The sequence below is a fragment of the Amblyomma americanum genome, chromosome 1 (genome assembly GCF_052857255.1).
Source record: "Amblyomma americanum isolate KBUSLIRL-KWMA chromosome 1, ASM5285725v1, whole genome shotgun sequence".
NCBI lineage: Eukaryota > Metazoa > Arthropoda > Arachnida > Ixodida > Ixodidae > Amblyomma > Amblyomma americanum.
In genome coordinates this window covers 280,706,894-280,732,866 of record NC_135497.1, presented here as the reverse complement: position 1 = coordinate 280,732,866, position 25,973 = coordinate 280,706,894, and the positions used below count along the sequence as shown (strand labels likewise).

The 25,973-nt window shown below is 49.5% G+C and overlaps 1 pseudogene; it reads right to left on the bottom strand.

Annotated features, from left to right (window-relative positions):
• Nucleotides 1-9,164: 9,164 nt before the first annotated feature.
• LOC144118329 (uncharacterized) lies at nucleotides 9,165-12,174 on the bottom strand (annotated as a pseudogene).
• Nucleotides 12,175-25,973: the final 13,799 nt, after the last annotated feature.

Here is a 25,973-nt window from a genome sequence, read left to right as displayed (position 1 = left end):
GCTAATTCGCTGCTCATGGCGCCCTTTAGAGATATTTTGTGCTCTCGAAGCCATTCATTCAAACAGTGCCCTGTTTGACCAATGTAGGTGCGTCCGCATGACAGAGGTATTTCCTAAACCCCGCTTTTCACACATTTCACATGTTTTTTTCCTGTGCTTTTTTTGTATTGATTTTTCTTTGCTCGCTGTTGACTTTGGCGCACAGGCTTCTTAATTTGTTGGGTGCTGGCATGAGCACTTTTACACCAGCTCTTGCGCCTACTTTTTTGAGACTGTGGGAAATGCCTTAATGTAAGGAATGACCGCGTACGGCTTCCTTTCTTCTGATGTGGTTGTGACATATTTTCGGCCTCTAAGTGCTTGCAGAATCCCTTCTGAGACACTGGATAGCAGTCTCGTCGGGTAAACTGGTGCTTTCAGCCGACTGTTCTGGGCGTCAAAACTTCCTCGAACTTCATGATGACAGGATCTCGTCAATGCGGCTCTCATTGCTACTTTTGCTAAGGACTAGAAGAACTAGGACTAGAAATAACAAGTGAACTCCCAGAAAACAACGTTATGCGATTTCTTGACTTGACGCTAGCCTTTCTAGGCGCTCACATGTGCTGGCGGTACGGACCACGAAGCTAGAAGGAACTGCTCCCCTACACATCTGCGCACTCCAAGTTCATCAAGCGGGGGTAGAAAAAAAAACAGCAATGAGAGCCGCATTGCCGAGATCCTGTCATCATGAGGTTCAAGGCAGTTTTGACGCCCAGAACCGTCGGCTGAAACCAGCAGGTTGCCCGACGAGACTGCTATCCAGTGTCCCAGAAGGGATTCTGCAAGCACCTAGAGGCAGAAAATATGTCACAACCACATCAGAATAGAGGAAGCCGTACGCGGTCAATCCTTGCATTAATGGCATTCCCCACAGTCTCAAAAGGGTAAGAGACAGAGCTGGTGTAAAAGTGCTCATGTCAGCACCCAACAAGTTAAGGAGCCTGTGCGCCAAAGTCAACAGCAAACAAAGCAAAAAATCAATGCAAGAAAAAACACCTGAAAAAACATGTGAAATGTGTGAAAAGTGGGGTTTATGAAATACCTCTGTCATGCGGACGCACATACATTGGTCAAACAGGGCGCTGTTTGAATAAACGGCTTCGAGAGCACAAAAGATTCCTAAAGGGCGCCATCCGCAGTGAAGTAGCAAAACATTGCAAAGAGCATGAATGCGCTCCGCAGCTTATCAACAAAATGGTCATCTGGTCGTATTTTGATCAACGGACCAGGCAGATTGAAGAAGCCTTCAACATCCGACCAAAGAGCGACATATGCGTCTGCATACCTTCAATAGCGCTTCGTGGCAGAGAAATTGATTATCTGCGTGCGATGTCTTAATATTTCACCACGTGTACATCTGACGCGTTTTTCATGCTTCTTTCTTTTCCTTATACGAGCGAGATGCATATATATTCGACGAACGTGCATTAAAAACGTGGTTGTTATTCAGCGTCGTGTCCCATCTCTCTCTTTGTCTCGTGTTGCGCTGCTTCCGTCACAAGATCATGCGCCAACCAGCCCAAATGTTCACCTTGTTAAAGCCCATTTCATGTAAACAGGTAAGTCTGAATGGCCTAGCCAGCAAGCATTCACGCGGGTTGACTGATGTATTACACCACCTGTAACGTAAGCATGTGCCTGAAATTTGGCACATACGTGCGTTTAGATGCCTGAAGTGTGCATGAAGAAGAAGAAATAATTTTATTGAGCCAGAGCCGAGAAATCTAGCAGAAATCTAGAAGAGTGGAGGCTGAGCTGGTGGACAGCTCGAAGTGCCTCGAGAAGACGTTCGGCCGTCGCCTCACCGCTGACCTGCCGAAGAAGCAGCCGAGTTTGCCCCTGCGCTCTTAGAAGCTCTGCTCTGCTGGGAACGATCTGCTAAGTTTCGGGTGGCTGGTTGAGGCATTTTCTCTCTGCGTCTTTGCGCGGTAAGGCAGTAAGCCCGGGCTATGTCCACCCAGTCTCTCGGCCAGGGGAGCTCCCTCTGGTCGGCTTCTCTGTCCACTGATCTCCTACCGTTGGAAGTTTTTTGCGCAGTGGTGTCGGCAGTATCCCTGTCGCGCTGGTGCCTAAGGATGGTGGTGCAATCAAGATGAACAACCCTGGTGCTGTTCGGGCTGCTCTCCAGTCGGCGACTTCTCATTATGAGTCAATCTCAGAGGTACGCCTGTTTGGACGCGGCGGGATTCTGTGCAGATCGCCAGACCTCACCTGTGTAAGAGATTTGCTAAACTCCTCATCCTTTGCCTCCCTTCGGGTAAATTCCTTCATCCCTTCACATCTGGCGTGCACGAAAGGTATTGTACGAGGCGTAGAATCTTCCCTGTCTCCGGCAGAGACTCTTGAGCTTCTGTCGGCTGCAGGTGTTGTTGCTGTGCACCGCTGTAGCCGGGATGTAAACAACTTGCGGATGCCCACTGAATCAGTTATTGCTACCTTTGCCGGCACTTTCTGCCCCTCTGAAATCAAGGCATGGCCTCTATTTTTCGTGTAGACCCGTTATCATCTCGGCCTCTGCAGTGTAACAACTGCTGGCGCTATGGACATAGCGCCGGCGGTTGCAAATCCAGCTTGAGGTGTTGCAACTGTGGGGATGGTCATTCAAGGAGCACCTGCACTGAGAAGAATGAGAAGTGTTGCCTTTGCGGTGGTGCTCACTCTGCAAACTACTCAAATTGTCCATCTCGAGCTCAGGAAATCCAAATTCTGGAGATAATTGACAGGAAACGCTGTTCGCGCCGTGACGCTATTACAGAGGTCAAAGAACGTGCCCACGGTTATGCCGGTGTGACCGCTCGGCAAGATGTCATGTTAGACTCAACGCTGTCCCAGGCAATTGCGGCTGCTGTGGAGGCTTCGATGTCTAAAATGGTAGAAAAGATTGTCGCAAGTGTGTCGGAGTGCCTTACAAACGTTCTAGCGACTCAGCTTACACATGCCGTGCAGGCCAGTTTGGCACCTCTTTCGACAGCAATTCCCTCTCCTCTTATCCGGTCTCCAATTCCAGTAGCATCACAACCCCACGAACAAACTTCTGTGCCTTCCGCTGTACCTACCTCGGGTACTTCGAGGGATGTTGGTATAATGTATGATTCCGAGATGGTGGAGCCTGATGCACGGCTTCTTAAGCGTACCGGGTCCCCCATGTCTCATTCGTTGTCTTCTCTTGGCACCCAGCCCAAATCAAAGAAGCAGCAGCTTGGCACTAAACCCAAGGATAACATTTTGGAGCAGGCAGTTGCTGCTGCTAGACTCGCAACCATAGCGTCGTTGCGAGTTCTGCAGTGGAACTATCGCTCTATTCTTTCCGCTTCCACAGATTTACACTGCATTTCTACCCAGCTTAATCCGGATGTCATAATTCTGCAAGAAACGTGGCTTTCAACCGACAAACATTTTCATATAAAAAATTACCGTTCATTTCGCCTAGATCGCCAGTCAAGAGGCGGGGGTTTACTAACTTTAGTCTCTTCAAAATTTTGCCACAGGGCTATGGTATCTTTTCAACAAATGTCTCCTGACAGTGAGATTTTGGCACTAGACTTTGTACTTCCTGGGTGCTCTCCATTTTCAATACAAAATTGTTATTTCCCCAATGGAGTCCAGGATGTTAGACCTCTGGACTAGTTACTCGCTAACTGTAAAAACCCAGTTCTCGTGGCTGGGGACTTCAATTCTCACCCTGTGTCGTGGGGTTTTAGGACTAATACATGCGGCAAGCGCCTTTGGGACTGGGTTTCTGATCACAACCTGATGTGCTTAAATACAGGATCGGCCACTTATCTTCGCTCATACACTCAATCTATTTTAGATCTCACGTTCATTAGCCCTGGAATTGGCGTAACGAATTGGTCGACTGTTGATAGCGGCACCTCAAGTGACCATATAGCTATTCATATTGATATATGTCGTGTTACTCCGGTGTCTTCTCAGTTGCGGTCACATGTAAATTATGACAGATTTCAGACGGCGTTGCGCTCTGCCCTTGCTTCAGTGTCTAACATCGCCGAGGTCCACCAGTCAGCAAGCATATGTCTGGCTATAGAGGAAAGCCGTAAAAAGTCGGAGTTCCTGGTGAGGCCAGCAAAAGGGAATTCTAACTGGTGGAATGCGGACTGTACAAGAGATTACAGGCGGAGGAAGGCAGCATGGAAAAAGCTTCTTCATAACCAATGCCCGAATAACTGGAGTGATTATAAATTTATTGCAGCCACCTTTAAACGCACAGTTTCTCGCGCGAAGGCAAATATAACTCAGAACACTTCGATTATCTTTCAAAGGCGGGCAACCGACGTGCACTATTCGGTTTTCTACGGTCTAGGAAACAGCTCATGTCCTCTCATAATTTTCAGTCATCAGTTATGTCACCTGTAGAAGCTATCCAGGCGGTTGAATTAATTGCCACAGGCCTGCAAAAGCGGTTCTCGTCTTTACTACCTTTGCGCCCATTGTTGTTTGCACCAGTCGTGCCAAATGATAATGCCTCACAAGGAAATCTATCAGAGCTTTCACAAGTTGTCCAGAGATTGCCAGCTGCTGCTCCTGGTCCTGATGGTGTTACTACAACGATGCTCAAGATTCTATTTGAAGAGTCCCCCCAACTCCTTATTGCACCTAATAAACTACTCTCTCAAACACGCTTGGATACCTTCTGAATGGAAGCTGTCCAAGGTGATCCCTTTACTTAAAAATCATGGTGGAGGCTATAATTGGATAATATTAGGCCAATTTCTTTAACATAAAACGTGGGAAAGTTGATAGAAAGGGTGTTACTAATTCGGGTGTCAGCCATTGTGGACCGCAAAAGTATACTCAGTCCGTGCCAACTCGGTTTCCGGCGACGGTGTTCGATATGGAATGTACATGCTGATCTTGAGAGCAGAATTCTCCTTGCTCGTCGTCAACGCCTGGTCGCGGCTTTGGTTGCGTTAGACGTCGCCAAAGCTTACGACAGTGTAGAACACTCCATCCTGATACATAGGCTACAGTCTCTTCAATTTCCAGATTATATAGTTGCATGGATATCTGCATTTCTTTATAACAGGGAATTCTTTTGCGTCCATAATGGTGTTCATTCAGAGAGGTACAGACAAACGCGAGGTGTTCCGCAAGGAGCTGTTGTTTCTCCTGTGCTCTTTAATATTCTGTTGAGCTCAATTCCTCTCCACCGCCATGTACGCACTTACGTCTATGCGGACGACATTGCGTTTTTTGCTGCTGCGCCGGATATACATTCTCTGTATGGTCTGTTGCAGTCATATCTGAATACACTTGAGCACTGGTTGAGCGCATTACACCTGAAGGTAAATGTTAGCAAGTGCGCCACTCTTGTTTTCCCTCTATTCACTCCTGTAGTGGTATCTCTCACTTGTCAGTTAAAAATAATACCGCAGGTTCAATCCCTAAAATACCTAGGGGTCATTTATGACAACAAACTCACCTGGCGACCTCACATTGACCATGTCGCGGCGAAAGGGGCTCGTGCCGTGGGCATGTTACGAAGATTATGTCATCACCGGTACGGCATGCGCAGAGATGCGCTATTAATGATCTACATAATGTATGTCAGGCCAATTTTAGAATTTGGATCAGTGTTGTTTTCAGGCTCGGCTACATATAAACTTCGCCCTCTCGTTCTTTTAGAGAGGGAAGCACTTCGCATGTGCCTCGGCCTTCCAAAATTTCTGACTATTAATATGCTGTACCTTGAAGCCCGCATTCCGTCTCTCTTATCACGACTTCAATTTTTAACTGTGCAAACTTACCTCAGGGTCTATGAATCCCATATCCACCGTTCCCAAAGCATTTTCTGCTCTCAGCCGACCTCCTTTTTTGGTGTCCCCTGGTCTCGTTTCAATTCCCCTCAGGTAGTGTTTGTGCAAAGATTACTTCAGCCTTTAGATGTAAACATTTATGATATCCTTCCTGCGCTTCGCAATGGGCCCGCTATCCACATTGTTTTCGACGACATATTCCCAAAAAATGCAAACCTTTTGCCACCGAGTATTGTAAATGGTCTTCTAGAAGATCATCTGAGGACCCTACCTACAGATATAGCAATAGCCACTGACGCATCGCAATGCAATGAAAAAGCAGATGTGGGAATATTTTGCTCGCATTTAGACTGGTCCTTTTCATTGCGCCTTCCAGATTTCACCCCTATTTTTCAAGCAGAGTTTCTAGCAGTTGTACTTGCTCTACGCAAGCTAGACCCCTCTATTACAGCAGTTGCAGTAATTACTGATTCTTTATCTTTGTGTTCGTCCCTCGCTGCACATGTTGACGGTCCCATTTTAACAACTTTCTTATCCCTACTTCCTCCGCATTTGAGCCTTGTTCATTTAGTATGGGTTCCTGGTCACAGCAGTGTGACAGTAAATGAGATTGCTGATAATCTCGCAAAGGCTTCCCTCAGCGGCCCCGTGTTGCCAATCATCCCGGCTACAGCCTATATTACAGCATCTAGATTTCGGCGACGTGCGTTTTTAAGCACGCAAGACACATCACTTTTAACATCGGCGGATTATGAGCACCTTAAATATTATTGGAACTGGAAAATTTGTCACTCTCGGCAGCTTGAAGTATCACTGACGAGGCTGCGCTGCCGCATCCCCCCTCTAAATTTCTATTTACACAAGTCGGGTTTGGCGCTCTCTCCCCTTTGTGCATTTTGCCGTGAGCCTGAATCTATAGAACATTTTTGGCTGTATTGTCGCCGATTCAACTCTCTGAGAAAAAGGTTGCTGGAGGAGCCCTTGCAGCATCTTGGCCTTAGTTTGAGCAGCCCGCTCTTGCTATCATTTGGCGCCACCTCATTTGGGTTCAGCCACAGATCTGTTTGTACCGCTGTTCTAAATTTCCTGATAGAATCTCACCGACTGCCTTGCTAAGTGTTCAAACTTTTCTATCAATTATTACATTTTGACTAAATCATTATTATTTAATCCCTCTCTTTATTATTATTCTTAAAATTTTAAAATCAAAACTCTCACCCCTTTTCTGTTCATGACGAAAAATTCACCGGTGTTGCGCTCCCACGTGCTTTTCCTTTTTGTTAACTGCGTTCAGGTGAATAGCCACCCGATTCTTGGCCGATCCCCCAGTGTGGGTATGTGCCATCCTTTGATAGGCTAACAACAACAACAGCCTTAACCTTTTGGGGCTGTCCCTGGAACGTACAACTTTGTGGACACAGCCAGTTGTGGGGACGTTTTTTGGACGTCTTCGGGGAAAATGAAAACCTCCTGGGGACATTCCAAATGTCCTGATGGGATATTTCTCGGAGATTTTGAGGAGGTTTTGTGTTTGTTGGGTAGGGCTTCATCCTGGCAACGTGGACGATTTCGGAGTCCGCCTGCCGCCTGGACGAGCGAACAGACTCTTACGGGAGCACTTCGTAGTTAACGTCACTAAGTTTGCGCAGTACCTCGTAGGGGCCGAAGTAGCGGCGCAGAAGTTTTTCCGAGCGACCCCGCAGACGGATTGGGGTCCAAACCCAAACTTGATCGCCAGGGTGGTAAAGCACCGCCGGTGATGAAGGTTGTAACGTTGAGCGTCGCTTTCCTGCTGGGTACGGGTTCGCTGTTTAGCTAGCTGGCGGGCGGCTTCTGCGTGCCGAACGAACTCTTCAGCGCCAGCGACGGAGAGACGTGCTACGTCTGACAGCAACATTGCATCCAGCATAGTCGTGGCTTCGCGACCATGCACCAAACGGAACGGCGTGAAGCACGTCGTCTCATGAAAAGCAGTGTTATATGCGAACGTGATGTAAGGCAAGATCTGGTCGCAGTTCTTGTGGTCGGCGTCGACGTGCATGGAAAGCATTTCGGCAATGGTCTTATTGAGTCTCTCAGTCAGTCCATTTGTTTGAGGATGGTAGGCAGTGGTTCGACGGTGACTGGCGCCACTGAGACGCATAACTTCCTTAGTAAGGGCTGATGTAAAAGCCGAGCCTAGATCAGTTAAAACGACTGCAGGGGCACCGTGACGGAGGACAATGTTAAAGATGAAAAAGTTCGCAATTTCGGCAGCGGTGCCGCAGAGAAGGGCTTTCGTCTCACAATACCGGCTGAGGTAGTCGGTGGCAACTATAATGTACCCGTTGCCCAATGATGATGTCGGAAATGGTCCCACCAAGTCCATGCCAACCTGGTGGAAAGGGATTCGAGGCGGATCAATCGGTTTCAATAGACCGGCCGGCTTCACATGCGGTGTCTTCCGACGTTGGCACTCGCGGCAAGACTTAACGTAGTGCTGGACAACTGTAGCAAGCCGGGGCCAGTAATACTTCTGCCGTATCCGCGCCAACGTGCGAGAAAAGCCGATATGGCCGGAAGAAAGGTCGTCGTGGCATGCGTGCAGAACTTCGTCTCGAAGCACCATTGGGACCACGAGCAGGTACGGAGTGTTCGTGGGACCGTAGTTTCTCTTGTAGAGGATGCCACCGCGCAAGCAGAACGACGATAGCCCGCGTGTGCAGAAGCGGGGCGGCGACGAGGTGCGACCTTCGAGGTACTCTATGAAGGGTCGTAGCTCGGCGTCATCTCGCTGTTGAGCAAGGACGGACGTGGTTAAAGCGCCAAGAAAAGCGGGATCGTCTTCCGTGTAAGCAATGGTGTACGGAAGAGGAGCACGGGACAGGCAGTCTGCGTCGCCGTGTTTGTTGCCAGACTTGTACACGATGATAACATCGAATTCTTGCAAGCGGAGACTCCAACGCTCCAGCCTCCCCGATGGGTCTTTAAGGTTCGCGAGCCAACAAAGCGAGTGGTGATCGCTCACGACTCGAAATGGGCGACCATACAAGTATGGGCGAAATTTAGTTACCGCCCAAACGACAGCAAGGCACTCCTTTTCCGTGGTAGAATAATTCGATTCAGATCGCGACAGAGTGCGGCTTGCATAAGCAGTCACGCGCTAAACACCATCTTGCCACTGAACGAGGATGGCACCCAGACCAACGTTGCTGGCATCGGTGTGTAGTTCCGTGTCCGCCTCCTCGTCGAAGCGGCCAAGAATGGGCGTAGTTTGGAGGCGGCTCTTGAGGTCGTCGAAGGTCATCTGCTGTTCTTGGGCCCAGATGAAAGGTTGGTCGTCCTTCGTCAAGCAAGTTAGAGGCTCGGCTAATCTGGATAAGTCTCGCACAAAACGTCTGTAATAGGCACAGAGACAAAAAAGGCGCACAGCACGCTTATCAGTGGAGGTCGGAAACGCAGAGACGGCAGCCGTATTGTCGGGGTCAGGGCTAACACCTTCAGCGCTCACGATATGTCCAGGAACTTGAGCCGTTGATACGCAAAGTGACATTTCTCTGGTTTGAGCGAGAGGCCGGCCGATCGTATGGCCTCCAGTACTGCACTTAAGCGCTTGAGATGCTTGTCGTAGGTGGCAGAAAAAATGACATCATCAAGGTAGACGAGCCAGGACTGCCGTTTGAGGCCAACGAGGACAGAGTTCATCATTCTTTGAAAGGTGGCCGGAGCGGAGCACAAGCCGAAGGGGAGCACCTTGAACTCGTACATCCCGTCAGGAGTAACGAACGCTGTCTTCTCGCAGTCCCGTTCATCTACCTCAATCTGCCAGTACCCACGGCGGAGATCAAGAAAAAAGTAGCGGGAATGACGCAACCGGTCGAAAGAGTCATCGATTCGAGGTAACGGGTAAACGTCCTTTTTGGTAATTTTGTTAAGTCTTCGATAGTCGACACAAAATCTCAGTGTCCCGTCCTTTTTGGTGACCAGCACAACGGGCGAAGCCCATGGGCTTGTAGACGGCTGTATGACATCATCCTGGAGCATTTCGTTCACCTGCAGTCGTATCGCCTCACGTTCTCTCCCCGACACTCGATAGGGATGTTGACGAATAGGCCGCTCACTGTCATCAACTATGATGCGATGTTTCGTTACGGACGTCTGCCTGACCTTAGAGGTGGTCGCAAGGCAGTCATGAAAAGAGTCAAGGATGGTTTGCAAGCGGCGATGCTGATCAGTGTTCAAATCAGGGTTCACGTCAGCCTTAACTGTCCGACTAGGTCCTCCTGGAGGGGTGTCCCTGGACGTTGACAACGCGCAGTGGGTGGCGGGCTCGCTAATTTTATCGTAATAGGCGATGGCTATATTTTTCGCCAAATGGCGGTATTCGGCACTGAAGTTCGTAAACCAGCTCAGTTCGCTGGTTCTGCAAGGCAACGACACCCCGTGCGATGCAGACTTGCTGGCTCAGCAGTAAAGACAAGTTTGCTTCTGCGATGCCGTTGGACGCGCGGGGGTTGTCGCAGTCCACCGTAACAAATAAGCTGGCACGCGGTGGTAGAGTGACGTGGTCGCTGCACGCGCGAAAAACGGGTCTTCCTGGCGCACTGTCCTCGGCTACGGTGCATGAGGCGGATAATGTCACCAGAAGGTCGATGACAGCCCCATTTTCGCGAAGAAAATCGTGACCGAGGATCAGGTCCTTGGAGCACTCAGCCAGCACAGCGAAGCAACCAGTGAAGATGATACAGCGAATCTCAATCCTAGCGGTGCAGACGCCGAGCGGCATCACCACGTCACCGCCAGCGGTCCGAATTTGTGTTCCGTGCTAGGGTGTCAGCACTTTTCGCAAGAGGGTAGCAAGACCACTACTCATAACTGAGAAATCTGCGCCGGTATCGACGAGGGCAGTCACATATGGTGGTTGTCAGCGAGGACTTTTATTTAGGCTGAAACAACCTCATTTTCTGGAACGCGCGCAGTGGAAGGTTCCGGAGAGGAGGGTCGAGGTGTTCGTAGAAATGGGGCGTCGAGCAGAGGCTGTTCTGGGCGTTGGAAGGGGGTCGGTGCAGCTGGAAGGTCGGGTTGAAGGGTAAAGTCGGCGAGCGGAGGATCTTGTTCGAATTGCGGAGCAACGGCGGCCCTACCCCCAGAGGTCGCCGTCTTCAGTTTTCCCGGCGTGGACTACGGGACTGCCGGATGGACGGGTGGCGACCTGGGGAAGAGAACCGACGGGGCGACGGTGACCTGGACGGGCTCTGTGGCGAAGGCATAGGAGGACGCTGGCCGACAGGTACTGCTCGATGTCACGGGGTCGTTCGCCAAAGCGTGGCCGGGGTGCGTCTGGTGAAAACCCTCGCAGGCCCATCCGACGATACGGGCAGTGGCGCAATATGTGGCCGGCTTCACCGCAGTGGAAGCACAGGGGCCGGTTGTTCGATGTGCGCCACGCGTGTGCTTTGCTGAGGGGTGGTCGTGCGTCGGAGAGGGCAGGCGAAGTCGAAAAGCGTTGATGCGGCGCAGAAGGAGCAGGGCAGTAAAACGCCGGTGGTGCTTGCGCAGAGTTGCGCAATGCTTCACTGTAAGTCATGACATACGGCTCAGGCAGCGACTGGGGACAGGCCATTGGCTGCACCGCTGGACGGACTTCGTCGCGAATGACATCCGAGATGGCTCCGACACCCGGGTGTTGCTCGACAGGGCGAAGCTTCTGTAGCTCCTCGCGCACAATGCTCCTGACAAGCTCACGGAGGGCCTCACTCTCGGTTCCAAGCTGCGGCATGTTGGCGTCCATAGCAGTTATATTCGCCGGACGGCCGTAATGCACGAACCTCTGCTTCAAGGCGCGCTCCATGCTCGTCGCCTCCCGAGCAAAGTCGGCCACTGTGCTATGAAGGCCGCGCACAGGTCCTACGAAAAGCTGCTCTTTCACTCCTCGCATAAGATGACGCGCCTTCTTCGTTTCCGACATGGTAGGATCTGCGCGGTTGAAGAGCCGCGTCATGTCTTATACGAACATGGCGACGCTCTCATTTGGCCGCTGCACTCGAGACTGCAGGGCGACTTCAGCTCGCTCCTTCCATTCGTTGCTGCCGAAGGTGTCGAGCAACTGTCGCCGGAAGTCTTGCCAGGTGGGGATAGCGGATTCGTGGTTTTCAAACCACGTCTTGGCGGAGTCTTCCAGGGCAAAATAGACATTGCGTAGCTTGCGGTCCTCGTCCCACGGGTTAAACGCAGCGACTCGGTCGTAGCTGGCCCACCAGTCTTCCACGTCTTCGAACTTGTCGCCATAAAACGACGTAGGAGTGCGAGGTGCATGAAGAAGCAGCGGTGGGGAACTGGTGGCATTCTGGGTGGTCTGACTTGTCGAAGTGGACGTCATTGCACGGGGTCGTGCCGTCAGGGGTCGGAACTCGGGATTTAAGCCTCGTAAGTGGCGGCTTACCTTGTGGACATGTGTGTCCACTGGGTGTAGCTGGGCGTCGTCGGAGGCTTCTGGGAGCTCTTCGTGCATTGGAGAATCACCCAGCACCTCCACCAAAATGTCACCGAAAGCCGGTAGAAGGGGCAGAAGGCCACACCAGGACTAGCCAGGCAGACACACTCAGCGAACGAACGCACGAGCCGGGGGAAGACAAAGAAGACCAGCGGGTGCTGTCCCACCGCGTGGCGGTGCCAGTAAATCCATGGCTAACACTGTGGCAATACGAAAAAATTTCGTTCGTAAACTGTTTGCTGCTCATAAATGCCCTTGTCCAGAATTGTTGGGTATGGAAGTGACAAAAACAAAAACATTTAAAGCTTGATGTGAAGTATATCGGCTCTGGCCGATTTTTGGGTTTGTCTTCAGGGCTGTGCCTGCTCGACCCCTTGAATAATATTCGCGTGGACTACGCTTTAAGCAAGTTTAGTACGTAGTCGCTGCCCTCGCCTGTCATGCGTTGTGCTGCAAGCACTGCGATTAGGTAACCTTTGAAAATCTATCGACATCTCTCGAATTCATGGTTGGCGCCCCGAAGCGGCACCAACCTCCTCAAAGTTCCACCCTGGCCTCGGACTCTGCGCCGAGTCGGAACGCATCTCACACAGTCATGGGTTCTTCGGCGAGCCTTATGGAATCCTGAATTCCTGGAAGTGGAGGAATTAGAACGCGTGTTCGCTGGCGCAGAACCTGGGAATCAGAAACATATGGGACAGGAAGGGACCTGGAGGAAGAGGGGAAAATGGTGGGTCGTCTTGATGTCCCAAGGTGAACCATAGCATTGACTTTTGTAAGGGGGTGCTTTTCAGTCAAGCCGCCAAAGTAGCAAGATATCCCTCAACCAGAGAGGCCTCCCTTATATGGGTTCCTGCTCATGAGGACATTCCGGGTAATGAGGTTGCTCACAGCCTCGCTCGAGAATTATAAAACAAGCAGCTATGAAAGTTCCCCTGGGTAGGAATAAAGACCCTTGCATAATGTATAAAGAAATAACTGAAACACCTAGACTGGATAGGAGAAGACACTTCTGGATAGGTCACTCACTTCAAAGGAGTGCAGAGCCTGGAGGAGGCTTTAGGTCAACAGATCATTCACTTCAAAGGAGTGCAGGGCCTGGACTAGGCTTCAGGTCAACAGATTCTTTCCGTACTCTATAATACACAATAAAGACGCTGGGGAGCCTGAGCTCTGCAGTAGCTGCCACAGAATGACTTCGCAAAATCACTTAATTTTGGAGTGTCGGATTCTCCTCGGGCTAAATCACAAAGCATCCCAGACCTTGTCACGTGGGAAGAGCTGATCCGGAGCCACGACCTGGATCAGCGAAGACGCATCATCCGTCAGGCAGAGACAAGACTTTCTCCGCGGTCTCCGATGTTTAAAGCCGGCTGGGAGGCACCCCCTCCTAATTGCTGCACCCAGACCGTGAGGCCCCAGTAATGACGGGAATAAAGTTCATTGACTGATTGATTCATTCATTCATTCGCTTGAATGTTATGTGGATCCTGAGCATGGCTGCGAATCCAGTATATGCGCACAGGACATGCCTACTCTATACTTCGCTCAAAGCAGGTGAATTTATTGTGTAATCTGAAATGTGCGTCGAATAGCTTAAGGGCGGCGATGGAGTCCGGGTAAAGACAAACTGGGGCTAGATTACGCAACTATGACAAATTCTGTCACAAGTTATTGACAGTGACGTCAAAATGACGACACGATGAGACGTCACGAAGTGACGCAGCGAGGAATCAGCCAATTACAGCAGGGCGGCGCCCCGAGAGCATTCAAGAAACCGTCTGCTTAATTTTTTGCAAAAAGAAATAAAAAATAAGCAACGATGAAAATAACTAATATTTTATTTTGTCGAAACATTGTGTTTAAAGTTAGCAAAATTTTAAGCAAAACAAAAAGCGTTCGAAGTTGTGCTATTAAATTGACTGGCGGGTAACTTTTGGTGCCGCGGGGGTGTGCTGGCGGCAGTGAAAAGGCCCCTTTGCACTAAAGCAGCTGTTTCACGCCATGCTATTGTTTTTTGCGCGGTGTCTGGAATCGAGCTACTGTACGGTTGACCTAAGTGCGCAGAAAAATTTCAACAAATGCAGTAAAGGCTACGTGCCTGCCACGCGAACTTGCAAGGAGCGCATGGAACGAAATCGACGAAGGCAACATGTTGAAGTCTGTGTTGTTCGGCTCTTTCGATCGATGACAAAAATGCCAAAAAGTGAGCTGTTGCAGCATGTGACGAGTGGTTGTTTGTTTCTTTCCCCTTGGGAAACAGAAGACGACCACGAAGTGCCATTTGCTGGGAAAATAAAGTGATTTGCCAGCATAAACGTGTCTTAATTATATGTAGCTGTGTGTCACAGAGGTGACGATGGCACCCACCCCTTCTGCGCGCCAACTTTACAATATCCTGCGCCACCCGTCGCACGCATTTGGTCACCGTCGGTTGTGCGATGCCGACGTGCGCCTCGCTACCAACGGCAGCCTGAAAGCCGCCCGTGGCAAATAACCGCAGTGCACACAGCACCTGCCGCAGCACGACAGCGCACTCGCACGCAAACCTCCCAGTTCATCGGCGACTTCGTCGCACAGCCACTCCACCGTCTGCTTCTCCAGTCGCAAAAGGCTTAGAAACCGCCTGTCCGGCAAGTCAAACATAATCAAACGTGTCTTCGTGCGCTGTCCTTCGCCGTTGCTCGCACCGGCGCAGCCGCCTCAGTCGTATCGCTGCGTACACCGCCGCCATTTTCTGTCACAAAGGCAACGGTCAAATAGACGGCTTCAAAACTGTGACAAAGAACTGTCAAATAGCGGCTGCATAATTAAGTGTGCAACGTCATCACCTCTGCCACATCCGTGGCGTCATTGGCAGCTACCCATGACGCAAAAAAACAATATGGCCGCCGGCCACGACCGACCAATAGGAGCGAGGCTTATTGGCACCTTTGTGACAAGTTTTTGGCAATTTTCCTAATTGACAGTTACGTAATCTGGCCTCTGTATTGAATGTGGGAACTAGCGGAGGGGATGCAATGGTACTGTAAATGGCTTGAAGTTCCAATGTCAGGGTAGCGCGCATATCCGCGGTATATATCGAGCGAGAGTTAAGCTGTGGATGCGAGGGACTATACATAGCAGTAACTCCCTGGTCTGCAGTATGTGATGTATGGTGTACAACTTGGACGCTTCAGGCAGATACGCGGCTGATACCGACGGGAAAACAGTGGGGCGATTACCTGTGAGCTGACAGCATAACCACGGAGGAAGTGTCTAATGATGTTGTGGAGACAGTTTGCGAGCTGTGTTTGCCATCTGTTGATCGATGAGTTCACTGAGTGTATTAATTTGGGCGAACTCCTGAATTACGGGTATGGATGTTAAACGGGGCAGCTATGTTATGGCGCGCATAGCCTCATGATTGATAGCTTCAAGGGAGTCCTTTCTGCGGGTGAGACTTTCATGCCTGATATATCTCCATCGCTGAAGGACAGAGCGCAGAATCAGGCGGGCAATATGAGCACGCGTACTTCCGGAGCACATAGCTATGCGTCGGATCAGACCTAGGGTAGCGTAGCCGATTTACGAGTGGCTGTCAACCGCGGGGTGCCAGTCCAAGATGTATGAAGGAGAAGGCCAAGAATACGAAGAGTTTCTACCGCAGGAATCTGAGAACTATCTATCGTAAAATTTAAAGGGGGAGCTTTTTATCAGCCGGCTTTGTTTCCAATGGGAACGAAACATGATTTAGTAGGCGAGAGGGTTAGACCCAGAGCTGGGAGACGAGATATGAAGACATCCAGCGGTGCTGGAGGACCGACTGATGGATAGACATATCTGGGTGACAGCGCCAAAAGGTTATATCATCGGCGTACGTACGCAAGCACACGGATAGAAGGAATGGTCTCTCTACAGGGCTCGAACAAGAGGAGTAAATGCCACATTAAATAATCTGGGGGCGAGAAAGGAGCCCCTGGGCAATCATTATTGGAAGTGAAGTTATCAAAGGGCTTTCCGTGGGCACGCACGCTTAAGATTAATTTTTTTTAGAATTGAGGCAATAATGGCAGAGTGAAGGATGTTATCATATGCCTTTGTTTTTTGCCTGTAGCGATCACGGTTCGAACAAGATGACTCTGCGCAGAGTGGTGAAGCACGTCAGCAGCCAAAGTAGTAAGAGCGTCCTCCGTTCCAATTTAATTGTGGGGGAAAACCGATTTTGGAATCTGGGTAACGATCATGGGATTACAGCCACCACGACAAGCGTGCGGTGAGAATGTTTTCTTAAAGCTTGGAGGTGGTAGGCATGTTCACTGAGCTCTATCGTCGATTTGTTCAGCGCGAGAGCACTGGTTCCGTATGAGCCTATGTATTCTGCAGAGGCTTCTCCTAACATTAATCGGCACAGGGGTAAATGTTTACCTTATACAAATGAACACTCCGCTTTGTGACAACTGCGGCTCGATCGAATCTGTGGACCGTATCCTGCTTAAGTGCCTTGCATATGCTGACGAGCGCGCATATTATGAACAGTGCATACACTGTAAACAAGAATCAACCCAAATGGGAGTTTAAATGGTTGTCGCCACCCTTTATACTCCATATGCGGAAACATTTACTCCATCAATATGGAGTAAAAATGTTCTAAATTACCTATTTTATTCCCTGTGCAACTAAATAATGGGTTATAAAGGAGGATTCTCCTCCTTATAACTCCCATTTTTATATGAAGTTTCTTGGTTTCAATGCGCCCCAATGGAGTAAAAAAAAACACCATTTTGCGTCGTCCGTCCCGCCACCTAGCGTCTCGTCTGCTTCTGGTCAGTCATCTGATAATGGCGATGAGTGACGACCCCCTGGTTACCATCGTCGCTGTATCTCTCCTCACTTCTGCGCCTTCACGGGCGCCTGCCGCGATATCAGGTTGTCGCCGTTTTCCGCTTCAGTAAGCTACATAATTGAACTGCTCTTGTGAAGCCTCCACCGCTTTAACCATACCTGACCTTTTTTTCTTAGTGTCGCCACTCCGTTACAGCCCCGGTTAGGCCTAATTCTCACAGCTTTTTTCATTGTGGTTTTTGCGGTGTGCTGCAGCAGATTATAGTGCGCTGCATAACATGGAACTGTGATAGAACACAGTTTCAACGCTGAGCTCATGATTGAGCTGATGAGGCTACATTTTTCCTCAGTCGTATAGAAATGCCAAGCCTTAAAGAAGTGGATATGAAAGCAAACACTGCCATACCAACTGCCTTCAGGGGTGTTTTCATTTTCAACTTATTCTGCTCTGGTTTTCAGTCAAATATAGCGTGGTGCATGACCGTGAAAACTTCGTGACCCCTTCTCAGTTTTTAACTATTGATTCTACGAACACAGTAAACCAAACAAGCTTGTACAGCAAAAGCAGACGACAAGCAGGCGACTCCTGCCGCCTACGCCGCCGCTGTGCTTGCAGAAAGCGAAAAGAACGCGTAACGCTGGATCACGTTAGGGCAGCGCATTTTCCCAAGTTGGGTTGCCGGCGGTCCCCGCAGCTACTGCCCGTTTCCGCCCCCCACTGCGGTAAGAATAAGCCTGGATGCGGATAAATAAACACACCATTTTGGGCACCATTTCAGTGGGTAGTAAAAAAATTACTCCATTGTACTCCTAAATAACTCCCTTGTATAAGGGAGTAAATATACTCCATTTATATGAAGTAAATAAAACCTCCTTTTGGGTGTGTGATAGAGGAAAAGCCATTTATTCCCATTTGGGGTTTTTTGTTAACAGTGTAGACGTGTTCATTGCTGATTGCTACCAAGGAGTTACCTGCCACAAATGCGGCACTTAAAGGCGAGACGACTGGTGTCAACCCCGGCGAGCACTGTCCTACTTTCCCTCTACATAATGGCAGAGTCACCAAGGTATTTACCTATAGTAATGAATAAGCACGGCACCAGTTCGTTTCGGTTTTTCACACATGTCGGCGACACAACAACACTTCGCCTCCTTCAAGGGCCACAGCAAGCGCTGTGCGCGGTGCCGGGCTTTCGCGCGAAAACCTGGCATACGACGTCACGTCGTGCGAATGACGTCAGCAGTCAACCGGGGAGCTATCATTGGTTCACGGCGCCAAATTATTTCAGACGTCACGCGCTACCGCGGTCGCGGCCACTCCGCGCGTGCCGCAGCCGTCGGAGGTAGGGGGGTGGCCGAGTAATTAGTGGGGCCGGCGGAGGAGCGCCGCCGTTTTGGCGTGCGAGAAGAGAGGGAAAGGCGCCAAGACGCGGAAGTTCAAATTTTGTCTGCATACAACTCAGCTTCCACAAAACGCATTAACATAATTCTTGCTGGGGGATAATTATGAACCATCGTCTTTTAACATCCCAGACATATCGCACCTTTATTGAGAGCCCCTTTCTGGGTCCCTTTCACAGTACATTCCCTAAAGACGTTCGTCAGTCAGTGCGGTTTTGCGAGGATACTCAGCCATGCCGTCGCAAAAAATTCCACAAATTAGCCAACGGATTTTTTTACTGCGACACGCCGTAAGCAAATGCCGCTTTTGTAAGTTGCTACTGCAGTCAGGCGGGCAGAAACTGGGGTAATAGTTGTCCCCGTAAATTCTATAATTACCTAAAATTCATTAATTCAGTGTAATAGACCCTTTAGAAAATTCAGTCTCGCAACTTGGCAGGCATCATCATCAGCAACTTCCGTCGGCGCCGTCGCCATATTTTGGGCACCTAGAAGACGCACAGGTGCTCTGCTCAGTCTTTGCACCAGTTTCCACATTGTGACGTATACAATACTCTGATTGCATTTGTGAAAGCGATAGCGGAAAATTTGCAGTGGTCGAAGGACCTGACTATCATCCCGGGCGGATTTTCGGAAAGGCTTTTGGACTCCTATTGTGATGCCCACGGTGTGCGCGGTCCGTCCGGCTGCACCTCTCGGCGAAGCTACAAGCTGGTATGCGAGACTTACTGCGATCCGTCGACAGTGCGCGTTGCCGTGTCATCCTGCAGGTACAGTATTAGTGCCTCTCTTGCGGACTTGCAAAAATTCGCGTTCTCGGTGCTTCTGCTGCGTCCGTGCATACCACTGAAGTGCGTCCGCGCTGCACGTCAGTGGCAGAGAACGCGTCTAAATTTAGTTGCTAACCGCAGCATATATGCCTCCTCACTGGGAAAAATATAAGCGTAGCGAGTTTACCAACTTTGAATGCACAGACTTGAGCTCGGGCGTCATGTTGCGCGAAAATGCGATACGAACGCGCGCTCGTACTTAATGTCTGAAGTCGTGTTGAGGTGTGCTCGCTGGTTTAGAGAGCTCAGGATCGGTGTGCTACACAAGTAACCAGAAATCTTACCGCAGCTGCTTTGTGTGAGAACTTTTTATGCTTCGTTTGGCTATGCTACTGCGGTTACATGCTAGGATTACCCGTGAAAACGCCTTTTTTTTAAATTTCTCATCTCTTGCTTCGTGGGCCTCAGTTCAGTTCGGGCGCTCTAGACAAGCCTGCGTCTGTACAGTGTTCTGCGCCAATGACTGAAGCGTGCTGCGTGGGCTGCTCTCTGTTCTCTTGGAACAAGCGTGTAGAGGAAGCAAGGGGGAAGCGACGCGACACGCCGGTGCCGTGTGTTCGGTAACTCAAGACGCCTCGCCCATCTGCGCCGTTCGTCGGTCACGGGAGGCGCGCTGCAGCATAAACCTCTAGCCGCTTTGCCCTTTGAGATATCTCTCTCTCTTTGACCGCGCACATCCTTTAGAATTAGTTTTCCTTTGTCGAGAATCGAGTCTGTGGTGAACCTGCACGCTCAGAGCATCTCTCATGCGGTCTGGCGAATGAGGCTCTCGCTACAAGCGTATATTCATGCTGCTGCCATACAAAAGTAGCAGGAGCACCATAGGATACTAGTGCATGAAAAAATAAAAAAAACAATATATTGTAAGCTCCACATGTCATTGTAATGCAGTTTCAAGCGAATGTCATTGTTTAGCATGTCTATAGTTCACCAAATAGGTGGCATGGAGCTATAGTGGAATAATAATAATAATAATAATAATAATAATAATAATAATAATAATAATAATAATAATAATAATAATAATAATAATAATAATAATAATAATAATAATTGGTTTTTGGGGGGGGGAAGGAAATGGCGCAGTATGTGTCTCATATATCTTTGGACACCTGAACCGCGCCGTAAGGGAAGGGATAAAGGAGGGAGTGAAAGAAGAAAGGAAGAATAGGTGCCGTAGTGGAGGGCTCAGGAATAATTTCGACCACCTGGGGATCTTTAACGTGCACTGACATCGCACAGCACACGGGCGCCTTAGCGTTCTTCCTCCATAAAAACGCAGCCGCCGCGGTCGGGTTCGAACCCGGGAACTCCGGATCAGTAGTCGAGCGCCCTAACCACTGAGCCACCGCGGCGGGGCAAGTGGGAAGTGTACAAAAAACTGATGTCAGTATGTAGTGGTCAAAAATTCCTCTAAATGGTTGACATGAAACTTTTCCATTTTTTTGCAGGTCTGATGAGGTGCATGTCAAGTGCACCTGTTTTCGGAGTCAGAAGAAGGCATCAAAGCACTATGATGTGTGCCTTACTTTGAAAAGCTGTGGATCAGTGGCGTCTGCAAGATGCGATTGCCCAGCTGGTGCCTGTGGAGTGTGTAGCCACAGTGTAGCCGCATTAAGGCTAGTGCTGCTACTTAAGAGCAATGGCTATAAGGAACCTCCACCAGAGGCAGCGTGCACCGAGCTGCCACAGCAGTGGAGGCGCCCTCGTAGCAGCTTACTTGCCCCGCTTCCTTTGCAGTTTGTGGACTGGAAGAGTGTGCGACAAGGTGGCCTCTCAAAGCCGATCAGCACCAGGTTTTATGATGCAAGACAGCACGCCCAGCCATTTGAGGACCTTGCTTCAGGAATAAGGACACTTGGGACAAGCATTGGTGAACTGTGTCCTTCGCCATATTCAAGACACCTTGAAAGCACTCAACTCTTTGAAACGTCTTCAAAAATTGGGCCGACACCAGTTGGCAGTCCTTTGCAGTATTTGATGCCTCTCGTGCCACATGGATTTCAAGTTCATGTGGAACCAGAAATAGTGCGCACAAATGCTGGCACTGCAGAAATGCCGACTCTACCACGACTGTTTGAGTCGTGTCGCAAGTGGCACCTACATGATGGGGATTCCCTGCCGCTGAAGCAGCCATCCTTAAGGTATGCGCACCTTTTACCTGGAGGCTGGAGATAACCGAGTAAATGGCCTGCTGATCCACCTCGTGCATGACTCAATGAGGCCAAAGACGCACTAGGTGGCATTCCCTTAATGTCATCGCAAGAAGTGGCAGATGGAAGGCAGTTGACAATGACTTAATCGGATTGGCCGCGGCGCAATGAAAATCGGTCGACGCCATTGGCTTGTTGGGGGGGGGGGTCATTTGAGGGGAAGTGCCGCTTTTTTTCTTGAGTTGTATCCGACTATAGTGTGGCTTCCGTGTCGTGCTGTTTCTTTCACACCTTCATGTTGAAAACCTAGCCGCACCAAACCGCACAGCAGTCTGTTTCGTAACTGCTGAAAGAAATAAAAATAGATGGTCACCCATGCATGGCAAAAAAACAAAAAGCAACAACTAGCAGCTGGTAGTTTAAGTAGCAGGTGTCCATTATAACGATCATTATTTCAGTTGCAGAACAGTAACCTTGACTTCAAGCATCATTATAGTCACTCAGATATTGAACGAATTGTTTATACAAGCTACTGCCTCGGTGGTGAGAAAACGTTTGGTGTGTGATTGCTAGACCACTTTGCGCAATAGGGGCCTGAAAAAGTTGTCCCTTTTTTAGAGAATTTTTTAAGCTATCTACACAAAGTGGTAGAGCCATAGCAACCAGCACTGCCAATATAATCGACTTTAAAAGAGTTAGATGTTGGGCTAGTTGGATTTGTGACAAATTATACATATTGTTACAAGTGGACGAATTATGAACGAAGAAGTGGCGGTGCGCGGAACGACGACGACGTTGACAGTTGGTAGCTGGGTAGTTGGGAGAAGAAGAAGCTGCCTGTTCGATCGTGTTGGACGGTTGGACGGTGCTGACGTGTTCTTGCTGGTGCTTGGCTTCGAGCTCAACTGTGGTGTCCTGGTGGTGCCTACGTGGTCATCTCTGGTGAGGCCGTTCTGTGGGGGGGATTTGGCCAGGTCTCAGGTTAGGTCTGTAGGCCAGGTTAATGTGCATTTGAGGGTGCGTTTGGCTCAGGTATGTCGCTGACCTCCCCGGGTGGAGGGACGGCAACCTGGTTTGCCAGCTTGCCCACCCAAAGCTTGCCGCTAGAAAATTTTCGTAAAAATGGAATTGACATCATCCCTGTGGCTCTCGTGCCGATCGGTGAGGGAACGATCAAGATGAAAAGCCCCAAGGTCCTTCAGCAGGAGCTAAGATCTCTCACTACCCACTACCTCCAGATCTCTGAGGTGCGACCGTTCGGCCGGAGAGGCATTGTTTGCAGGTCCGCTGACATTGATTGTGTCACAGACCTGCTCCAGTGCAAAATATTTCAGTCCTTAGCGGTTAAAGCCTTCATCCCGGAACAGCTCGCATGTTCCAAAGGTATTGTTCGTGGCGTGGACCCAGCATCTTCCCCGCAGGATATACTGAAGGAGTTTCAGGATGCAGGTGTGGGGGTTCTTTCTGTCTACCGGTGCAGTAGAGAATTCAATGGTGTGCGTGTTGCGACAGAGTCAGTTATCACTACGTTTGCTGGTTCCTCCTGTCCTTCTGAACTCAAGGTTTGGCCGATAGTGTATCGTGTGGACCCTCTGCAGCCCCGTCCTCTTCAGTGCAACAACTGTTGGCGTTTCGGTCACAGTGGTAAAGCGTGTAAGTCGGCGACCCGCTGCCGGGTTTGTGGAGAAGGGCATTCAGATGACAGCTGCGCCTCTGATCAGCCCCAGTGTTGCCTATGCAAGGGCAACCACTCAGCTGATGATGTCAACTGCTCGAAACGAGCCGACGAACAAAGCCTGCTCGATATCATTCAAGCGAAACGATGTTCGAGAGCAGATGCTTATGCACTTCTGGATCGGAGGGATAATACATATGCCAGCCGTGCGCGAAGCTCTGTTGCTGATATACCGTCAAGTTTGACTACTTCAATAGTGTCCTCAGTAGAACAGGCTTTTTCTGTGGTGGTCGAGCGAATGCTGGGCAGTTTCACCGAGGCTCTATCTCAACTTGTTGCTGGCCAATCTCTGCCTACTGAATCACATGTTTCGGCGGCTACGCCGGCATCACTCCCGAGTGCTGCTAGTAAGAGTCATTCCATGTCGCCTCCTACCGTGCCCCAAGTACCGCCTGCCAACAGCGCTCCTGACAGTGTCGCTCACGTAGATCCTTGTAGCATGGACGTTGAAATGCTCACCACTTCCCAGAAGCGTCGAGCTTCTTCCTCACCCTCGAAGTCAGCTGTTCCACAAGTCAAAGCAAAGAAAGGACCCCCCAAATTAATTCCCCAGACTGATGTGCTGAAGGAGGCTGTTGATGCCTCTTTAACCAGTCGATAATCATGGCGGGTCTAAAAGTTATGCAGTGGAATTATCGCTCCGTACTTTCTTCTTTACCGGATCTTGAATTACTTCTTCATAAACATAATCCAGATATTGTGATTTTACAAGAAACGTGGCTCTCTCCACTTAAATCATTCACATTTAAAAACTTTCGTGTTTTCAGGGTAGATCGCGTTAATGGCAGGGGTGGTGGGTTAATAACTATGATCTCTACGAAAATACGTCACCGGGCATCAATCTCGCAGACAGTTATGCGCCCTGACTGTGAGTTGTTGGCGGTTGAAATCTCCCTTCCACAGTGCGCCAAAGTCACTATTGCTAACGTCTACTTCCCAATCGGTGTTCACAGGACAGACTGTTTGGACACCTTACTGAGCAGCGCAAACAGCACAGTCATCGCAGGAGATTTTAATTCGCACCACAGTGCCTGGGATAGTCGCTCTGACTCCTGCGGCCAGCTTCTGTGGTCCTGGATGTCAATGAATGCAGTGCGCTGCTGTAATTCCGGAGCAGTAACCTTTATGCGTGGAGGATCCCGTTCAATCATAGATTTAACATTAGCATCTCGTGGGGTTGGCGTATCTGCATGGTCAACTGAAGAATCAGGTACATCTAGTGACCACTTTCCAATAACCTTTTCTATTATATCCTCGCCTATCAGAAAAGGTGGTGCAACCATGAAATTTCTAAACCACATTATGTACAAAAAATTGATATCTGCCTCACTTCCCTCCATAGTTAGCTCAGGTCGAGCACAAAGAGCTCGGCGGACAATTACCTTTCTGCAAGATGCTGCTGAGAGTTCTGTATTCTCGGTGTGCACTACTGCTCCTGCCAGACAGCCGTCTCCTTGGTGGACGGAGGAGTGTGAGAAAGCTTATCGTCGTAGAAAAGCAGCCTGGAAAAGCCTTTCCTATAATCAGAGCCCAGCTAATTGGATAAATTATAAGTTCTTCTCTGCATGTTTCAAAAGAACTGTTAAAAAGGCAAAGGAGGATTATAATCAAAATTTAAACACGTATCTCTCAAAACCCCAGAATAAGAAGGCTCTCTATAGATTCATGGCGCAGAATAACAGCTCTCCGGCCTCCAATCGCATAAGGTCAATGGTAATGTCTCCGCAGGAGGCTAAGCAAAACCTTGAACGCATCGCGCAGGGGCTGGCCTTACGTTTCCAGGTCCAGAAAGCAGAACCTTTGCACACTCTCACCCCCAGCTCGGACTATCCTGAGGTCGACGTGTCGGAGCTCCTGCAAATTGTTTCCTCGATGCACTCTGCTGCTCCGGGATCTGACGGGATTACTGTGGGCATGTTAAAGATTTTAGCGCACGACTTTCCAACTCACCTTCTAGATATTGTAAATGCGTCATTGGAAACCTCTTGGATTCCTCACAGTTGGAAAATTGCGAAAATAATTTTACTTTTAAAAAATGCAGACAATGGATTTCAATTAGACAATATTCGGCCGATTGCTTTAACCTCAAATTTAGTAAAGCTAATAGAAAGAGTAGTACACAGTCGCCTCACAAAGCATGTTCATCATATTAACGGCCTCAGCCCCGCACAGATTGGCTTTCGTCGCGGTTGTTCCATATGGTCCGCGCATGTGGATCTCGAGAGCCGAATACGACTCTCAATGCGCCAGAGAGAAGTTTCGGCCTTGGTGACGCTTGACGTTGCGAAGGCCTATGACAGCGTGGAGCACACAGTCCTCATTAACAAGCTTGCTCAACTACAACCACCGCATTACCTCTACGCCTGGATTTGTGAATTTCTAAAAGATAGATTTTTCTTCTGTACAGACGGATCTTTTTGTTCTAATACCTATGGTCAATTAAGAGGTGTGCCGCAAGGCTCTGTTCTTTCTCCGCTGCTTTTCAACATATTAGTTCGGGACATCCCCATTCATCCTAACGTTGCAGTTTATGTATACGCAGATGATATAGCTTTTTTCGCATCAGCAAATGATATTCATGTGCTCTACGGGTATTTGCAGGCATATCTGAATGCTCTTGAAGTCTGGTTGGACCAAATCAATTTATCACTTAATGTCAGCAAATGCGGCGTGCTGGTATTTCCACCCGACGCTCCTATGTACATCTCGCTAGCCTACCGCTCCACTCCAATTCCGCAGGTG